The 8172-nt window shown below is 44.0% G+C and overlaps 1 pseudogene; it reads left to right on the top strand.

Annotated features, from left to right (window-relative positions):
* Positions 1 to 210: 210 nt before the first annotated feature.
* Mup4-ps8 (major urinary protein 4, pseudogene 8) lies at positions 211 to 3617 on the top strand (annotated as a pseudogene).
* The last annotated feature ends 4555 nt before the right edge of the window (positions 3618 to 8172 follow it).

The following is an 8172-nucleotide window of genomic DNA, read 5'->3' as shown; positions in this document are numbered from 1 at the left end:
TATGAGTGATAAAATCAATCCATAGGAGATGAGATTGCCACGTTTGAAAAGGGCAGGAACAATCCTTGGCTTCACATCAGTACATGAGAAAACATTCCACAAAGTCTGAGGGAAGGAGGCCCATATGAGAAGGAAAAAAAAGCCAATCGAACCCAGAGAGAGTAAAAAGATGAGCAAAGTGCTAGAGGTGGAGTGTGGGCACAATCAGCAGAGAGATTGTCCCGACAGAGAGGCAATTCTATTCCCTACCAACATGAAGTTGTTGCTGCTGCTGCTGTGTCTGGGCCTGATCCTGGTCTGTGGCCATGCAGAAGAAGCTAGTTCCGCGATAGGGAACCTTGCAATGGACAAGGTAGGCTCAGAGAATAGTAACTTCTGACTCAGAGAGTGCTTTGGGAACTCTTGAAGCCAAGCAGGTCCTCTGAGGGGATGGGTACAGTGGCTTGTTCTATTAGACAAACGAATGGCTTCAGACCTTGAAGTAAGACCAGTTGTATGCTATTCAGATCTAACAATGTTTGGGGACCTCTGCTCTCACTGAGAGTCAGGGGCAGAATGTAAGGTATTGTGACTGCTCTATCAAGTCAAAGCCAAGAAGAAAGATGTCCATGCGGTATCCCTGCCCCCTTCTCCCTTACGCATTTTCTTATCCATTACAGCTCAATGGGGATTGGTTTTCTATTGTCCTGGCCTCTGACAAAAGAGAAAAGGTAGAAGAGAACGGCAGCATGAGAGTTTTTATGCAGCACATTGATGTCTTGGAGAATTCCTTAGGCTACAAGTTCTGTATTAAGTAAGTGAGGTGTCTCCCCTTAGATGAAGAAGAAGAAATAAGAGCAAGTTCGTGATTGCTAAAGTATCAGACAGAAATGAAATAACCTTTAAAAAAAGCCATTTTGCTTATTTTGCAAAAATATTCAAAAGTAAAATGGAATCAGAAACTGGAGATACCTATAGAGTAGAGGGTGAAGAAGCCAGCCAGATCAAAAATCCCCTAAGCATCATCTTGCTCTGTTTTACAGGGAAAACGGAGAATGCAGGGAACTATATTTGGTTGCCTACAAAACGCCAGAGGATGGTGAATATTTTGTTGAGTGTAAGTATATAGAGTGTCTATATGTCTATCCACAAGCAATTTAGTAAACCCTACTACCTTTATCGTGTGTGTGTGTGTGTGTGTGTGTGTGTGTGTGTGTGTGTGTGTGTGTTGCTGGGGTTTGAACTCAGGAACTTGCACCTCCCAGTCAAACTTTCTACTAGCGAACTTACCACAACCCCTTGTAGAATGTCAAGCACTTCCTGACATGGTTGATGTAGCCAGGGACATGGGGTCCATCTAGTAGCTAGAACCCTGTGGCAGGCAAGGGGGATAAGTATGGTGAGGTGGAATCTGATACTCCCAGTAACTAGCACCGGTGTACATTGCTCAGGATGTAGCCATGTGAGACGGCAGACTTATGAAAGACAGACGTGTCCCTTGAAGATGCTGAGGGAGGCAGGTGAGCCTCAGAGAGGATGAGAGAGAGACTGAGTCAATGCTGTGGCTAAGTGTTCTCTAGTGGGCATCTTCCCAGAGCCTCTTCCTTAGAATTTACTACATCAAGTCCAGAAAGCTACAGATGGGAAGCAGCAGATATCCCCGCCCCCCATCTCTTCCAGGATATGTATTTTAATTATTTTTATGTTTGGGGTAGAACAAGTAATGGGTTTACACAATTTCTTGCAGACCAGGGAATTTCTGAGCTGTGTCCCATTTCCTCCACAGATGACGGAGGGAATACATTTACTATAGTTAATACAGACTATGACAGATATGTCACGTTTCACTTGTTAATTTCAAGAACGGAGAAACTTTCCAGGTGATGGTGCTCCACGGTAAAGTATTGCCACACGGACACTGATCTTGTGGTGGGAAAACAGGAAGGAAACTCTAGCTTTAATATGGTCTTCCCAGCTTGGTCCTGCCTCTTCCTCACTTCCTGAAGGTCGACGATGCTCACCTGCACCCTGCCTCAAGCACAGTGATGGGCACACTCTGAAATCTCTCCCTGTGCTAGAAGGCCATTCCGTGGGTGCCACATTCAGGATAGATTGGACCCACACCTGTCAACCATGTCACCAGCCGTTTTCTCACCCTTATGGGGGAGCCCCTGTCCCCTCACTTAGTCCTGTGTCAATGCTTAGGACACAGCTGCTACACTAACTGCTGCTCTTTTCACAGGCAGAACAAAGGATCTGAGTTCAGACATCAAGGAAAAGTTTGCAAAACTATGTGTGGTGCATGGAATCACTAGGGACAATATCATTGACCTAACCGAGACTAGTAAGTCAGGATTCACTTATTTTTCTCGTCCTGAATATTTTATCATAGAAGAAATGAACCTGGGGGATTGGCTATCAGCCCTTTGTTTAAAGCTGGAGAGGCACCTCATTTCCTCTTCGAGGAATAACGTGGACCTGGTACCTGAACACGTTCTTGTTCTCACGCTGCAGACCGCTGTCTCCAGGCCCGAGGTTGAAGAAAGGCCTGAGCCTCCAGGTGGGCAATCTCCAGTGAGAGCAAGGAGGGGGTGGGCATGCACCAGACCCTTCCAATAGCGTTAGTATTGTGCCCCCAAGTTATTATAAGAAGAATTTGATTAGGAGTATTTGAGGAGAGCTTGAAAATGGCTTTCAATTATGTGGATTTGTGATTATCTGGTCCTATTTTGAGCTCTAATGTAAAGTGACCCAAGCATTTAGGGAAGAAAACAAGGGAGTGAGTTTTCCATAGTTGCTGCATGGTTGTGTAAAAAGGGCTCAGCGATGTGTTAAGTGTCATTAAGAGTTAAAGTTTGAAACAGAGAGTAGCAGGATGTGAGTATGACGGCTCTTCAGAGTCTGTGGTCCCACTGCATCCCACTCTGGACAATAAGATCTTCATCTGAACTCCGTACAACCTTGGCTTCTTACCTGGAAGTGGAGTTGCATGATTTCCTCTTCTCCTCCATTCTGGAGAGCAGACTCCTTTGACCCCTCTTTCCCATTTCTCAAGACTTCACTCAGATAATGTAGGAAAGTCTTTAAAAGTGGCCAAGGCTTTCACCATTAGTCCTCAAGGCAATGACCATTCTTCAGAGCTTCTTATGCTGAAGGTTGTGGAAACAAGCCTCAGACCTTTCGTTACTTCATTTTTCATATGCCATCCATAAGGAAAGACTCATTTATTCCATGCTTTAATCCCCGTTTTCTGGCAAATAATGTTGATTAGATTGCAGGGCAAGATCTATTTCTTCATCCTTTCTTCTATACCAGAGTGCCTCTCTGTTCAGAACTCAATCCAAGAAGTGCTTAATGGGTTCCTGTATTTTCTTCCTGGATTACTCAGTGCTGAGTGGAGACTTCTCACCAGGACTCCAGCATCACCATTTCCTGTCCATGGAGCATCCTGAGACAAATTCTGCGGTCTGATTTCCATCCTGTGTCACAGAAAAGTGCAATCCTGGTCTCTCCAGCATTTTCCCTAGTTACCCAGGACAACACATCGAGAATTAAAAGCTTTCTTAAATTTCTCTTTGCCCCACCCATGATCATTCCGCACAAATTTCTTGCTCTTGCAGTTCAATAAATGATTACCCTTGCACTTAAATGTATGTCTATGTGTCCACAGGGCTAACATATGAGAGAATGAGGGCACCTCCTGAGTCCTGTAACCATGATCTTTCCTCATGTCCCAGAATCTAAGCTGATTCTCAGGGTTTCACCACCTCTGGAGCAGTCCCAAGACCTGATGAATGCTCTATAGGGCTCCTGCGTTAGAGGCTTTATAAGGACCATAGACGCATGAGACTTGCTGCACGATTCTTCCATCCATAGACGATCTTTCCCATAGATCGAGGAGAGACACATCTTTCCAAGGCTATGGCTGCTCAACTTGGTTCGGGACATGCCAGGGTTCGGGGAAGGTCTGGTCATTAGAGGCCCAATGGATAAAGACAAAAGTTTGCCCAGCACCCCATAGCATCCTCTGGCCCCTAGATCGAGAGATTAAATTTGGTTCAAGCTCAGGATCCTGGAACAAGTTCTTGCTGTGGTTTGCTACAATATGGCAAAAGGCTGTTGAGAGAGCCAACCAATTATGATGAAATCTCTGTGTCTCTCTGTCTCGCCCGCCCCTGCCACGGTCCACATCATTCTCTGACCAAAGCCTCCTCAGTTGCTTTAGTCACATCCGTGCACCACCGTGCCTGGCTTTTCACTTTTAGTCTTGGCAAAAATGTAAGAGACAAAAAACCAAATTGTTCACAAGCTAAGCTATCCTTGAGAATACTTACCAAATTAGGTAACAGTTCCAGTCCAGGAATTTGTGGAAGATAAAAAATGATCTGATAAAGGTGCCATAAGCCAAGGGACCGCAACCCAGAGAAGTTACAGACAAACTCGCTAGTCCCATGTCAACATGGCAGCTGGAGTTCACCTAAAGCCTTCCCCCTTTGATACCAAACACTTTGTGGAAATGAGATGTGAAATAGTAGAAACATTCAAAGCCAAGGAAGAAATTCTAAACACCAGAGACACAGCCAATCCCTTTGTAAAGAAGAAGAGAGGGAAGCGGTGAGGGTTGATATGGTCGAACTGTCCAATTCTCTGTGGACTGAAGAAGAATGATAGGAGTCAGTAAGGTTCATGGATGTGTCTGTGGCTTTTCTTCAGAAGGAATGGGAGCAGCTGGAACCTGGGCAGAGAAACATGTACAAGGATACAAAGCTAGAGAACTGCAGCAATCTAGCACGATGGGTAAGGACAGTTCCCCACCACCCAGAACATGTTCCCTGTTGTCCTTTCTTCCTCAAGTCCTTCATGTTTCCCCTTGATGTTTTCTTGTTTTGTTTTGTTTTATTTTGGCAGTGGTGGTGGTGGTGGTGGTGGTCAGTCAGGGAGTTTTGATCCCTTTTTAGTACTGTTAGGGTTTTGAATCTCAGCCCATGCCTGGACAGAAAATAATAAGACACCATGGTTCACATGGCTAGGTTTAATGAGAGAAGAGTGGAAGAATGGAAAGGTGGCCCAGTCATGGGCACATGGGGGCTGTGGGGCAAGAACAGAGAACAACAAAGAGCAAGAGAGGAAAGAGAGGATAAGAGGGAATAAGAGGTGGGGGTGAAGCAGCTCCTTTTATAGTGTCAGTTACTATATATGGCTGTTGCTAGGCAACTGTGGGGCAGAGCATACCTGGCTGCTGCCAAGTAGCTGTGGGGGTGGAGCTTAGACAGAATAGCAACAAGTGCTAGGAATGATGCTTGTGCCATTGCCTCCAAAAGAGAAGGTGTACTTAAAAGGGCTGTTCATGGGCATCCTTATTTTGAAACATCAGAAGACATATATGTTCATTAGCCTTGAAATACCCTGAAATAAAAAAGTTGGGGCTTGATTTCTGAAATGGTTGGTCCAACCTTCAGTGTCTACCATTTCTTATGAGTAGGAAATCAAGATCCCAGACAAGGCCTAGTCTCTAAGTTCGATGGAGAAGAAGAGTGGTGTTCTTCAGGGAGAGTGAATAAGAACAGCCCAAGTAGTATCCACAGACTCAAGAAAACAGGAACCTATGCAAGTAAGTCTAGTTCCTTGGTGGTAAGCTTGGGATTCTTCAAAGAGTAATTTGAAAACTTTCATTAGGGCTGGGGATAAAGCTCAGAATAGAGAGTGATTTCTCACAAGGACCTAGATTTAATCCCCAATATGGAAAAAAATAATGTTTTTCATAAAAATTCCGGGTTTTCACACAAAGACCCAACAAGGAAAGAGAACTTCAGACCAATTTCCCTTATGAATATCGACGCAAAAATACTCAATAAAATCCTGGCAAACCGAATCCAAGAGCAAATCAAAACAATCATTCACCATGACCAAGTAGGCTTCATCCCAGGCATGCAGGGATGGTTTAATATACGGAAAACCATCAACGTGATCATTATATAAACAAACTGAAAGAACAAAACCACATGATCATTTCTTTTTTTTTATTAACTTGAGTATTTCTTATATACATTTCGAGTGTTATTCCCTTTTCCGGTATCCGGGCAAACATCACCCTCCCCTTCCTTATGGGTGTTCCCCTCCCAACCCTCCCCCCATTGCTGCCCTCACCCCACCAGTCTAGTTCACTGGGGGTTCAGTCTTAGCAGGACCCAGGGCTTCCCCTTCCACTGGTGCTCTTACTAGGATATTCATTGCTACCTATGAGGTCAGATTCCAGGGTCAGTCCATGTATAGTCTTTAGGTAGTGGCTTAGTCCCTGGAAGCTCTGGTTGCTTGGCATTGTTGTACATATGGGGTCTCGAGCCCTTTCAAGCTCTTCCAGTTCTTTCTCTGATTCCTTCAACGGGGGTCCTATTCTCAGTTCAGTGGTTTGCTGCTGGCATTCGCCTCTGTATTTGCTGTATTCTGGCTGTGTCTCTCAGGAGCGATCTACATCCGGCTCCTGTAGGTCTGCACTTCTTTGCTTCATCCATCTTGTCTAATTGGGTGGCTGTATATGTATGGGCCACATGTGGGGCAGGCTCTGAATGGGTGTTCCTTCAGTCTCTGTTTTAATCTTTGCCTCTCTCTTCCCTGCCAAGGGTATTCTTGTTCCTCTTTTAAAGAAGGAGTGAAGCATTCACATTTTGATCATCCGTCTTGAGTTTCATTTGTTCTAGGCATCTAGGGTAATTCAAGCATTTGGGCTAATAGCCACTTATCAATGACTGCATACCATGTATGTCTTTCTGTGATTGGGTTAGCTCACTCAGGATGATGTTTTCCTGTTCCAACCATTTCCCTACGAATTTCATAAAGTCATTGCTTTTGACAGCTGAGTAATATTCCATTGTGTAGATGTACCACATTTTCTGTATCCATTCCTCTGTTGAAGGGCATCTGGGTTCTTTCCAGCTTCTGGCTATTATAAATAAGGCTGCAATGAACATAGTGGAGCACGTGTCTTTTTTATATGTTGGGGCATCTTTTGGGTATATGCCCAAGAGAGGTATAGCTGGATCCTCAGGCAGTTCAATGTCCAATTTTCTGTGGATCCTCCAGACTGATTTCCAGAATGGTTGTACCAGTTTGCAATCCCACCAACAATGGAGGAGTGTTCCTCTTTCTCCACATCCTCGCCAGCATCTGTTGTCCCCTGAGTTTTTGATCTTAGCCATTCTCACTGGTGTGAGGTGAAATCTCAGGGTTGTTTTGATTTGCATTTCCTTTATGACTAAAGATGTTGAACATTTCTTTAGGTGTTTCTCAGCCATTCGGCATTCCTCAGCTGTGAATTCTTTGTTTAGCTCTGAACCCCATTTTTTATAGGGTTATTTGTTTCCCTGTGGTCTAACTTCTTGAGTTCTTTGTATATTTTGGATATAAGGCCTCTATCTGTTGTAGGATTGGTAAAGATCTTTTCCCAATCTGTTGGTTGCCGTTTTGTCCTAACCACAATGTTCTTTGCCTTACAGAAGCTTTGCAGTTTTATGAGATCCCATTTGTCGATTCTTGATCTTAGAGCGTAAGCCATTGGTGTTTTGTTTAGGAAATTTTTTCCAGTGCCCATGTGTTCCAGATGCTTCCCTAGTTTTTCTTCTATTAGTTTGAGTTTGTCTGGTTTGATGTGGAGGTCCTTGATCCACTTGGACTTAAGCTTTGTACAGGGTGATAAGCATGGATCAATCTGCATTCTTCTACATGTTGACCTCCAGTTGAACCAGCGCCATTTGCTGAAAATGCTATCTTTTTTCCATTTGATGGTTTTGGCTCCAACAAAGAAAGAGAACTTCAGACCAATTTCCCTTAAGAATATCGACGCAAAAATACTCAATGAAATTCTGGCAAACCGAAAAAAAAAAAAAAAAAAAAGAAACACTCTTCTACTCTCAGCCTACTCCCTTACCAGCTCTCTGCAAAGAAATGGCATGGAGAAATCACCTGAGGTAAGAGTTTTAACCATTAAGGAGAGAAACATAGGTAAGAGTGAATAGCCACTCTCGTTTATATGGAGAAAATCAGAGCATCTGAATGGAGGCTGGAATTCTCACTTTTATGGAGGACATTTAGGAGATCCTGGTTTGGGGTAAACTATGATGGCAGACATCTTTAATCCCAGCATTCATGAGGCAGAGTTAGAGACCAGTCAGGGCTACATAATAGAAATGAGAGAGA

Source organism: Rattus norvegicus, chromosome 5, assembly GCF_036323735.1.
Source record: "Rattus norvegicus strain BN/NHsdMcwi chromosome 5, GRCr8, whole genome shotgun sequence".
Lineage (NCBI taxonomy): Eukaryota > Metazoa > Chordata > Mammalia > Rodentia > Muridae > Rattus > Rattus norvegicus.
The sequence above is the reverse complement of the archived record's forward strand: the minus strand, read 5'-3'. Positions and strand labels throughout refer to the sequence as shown.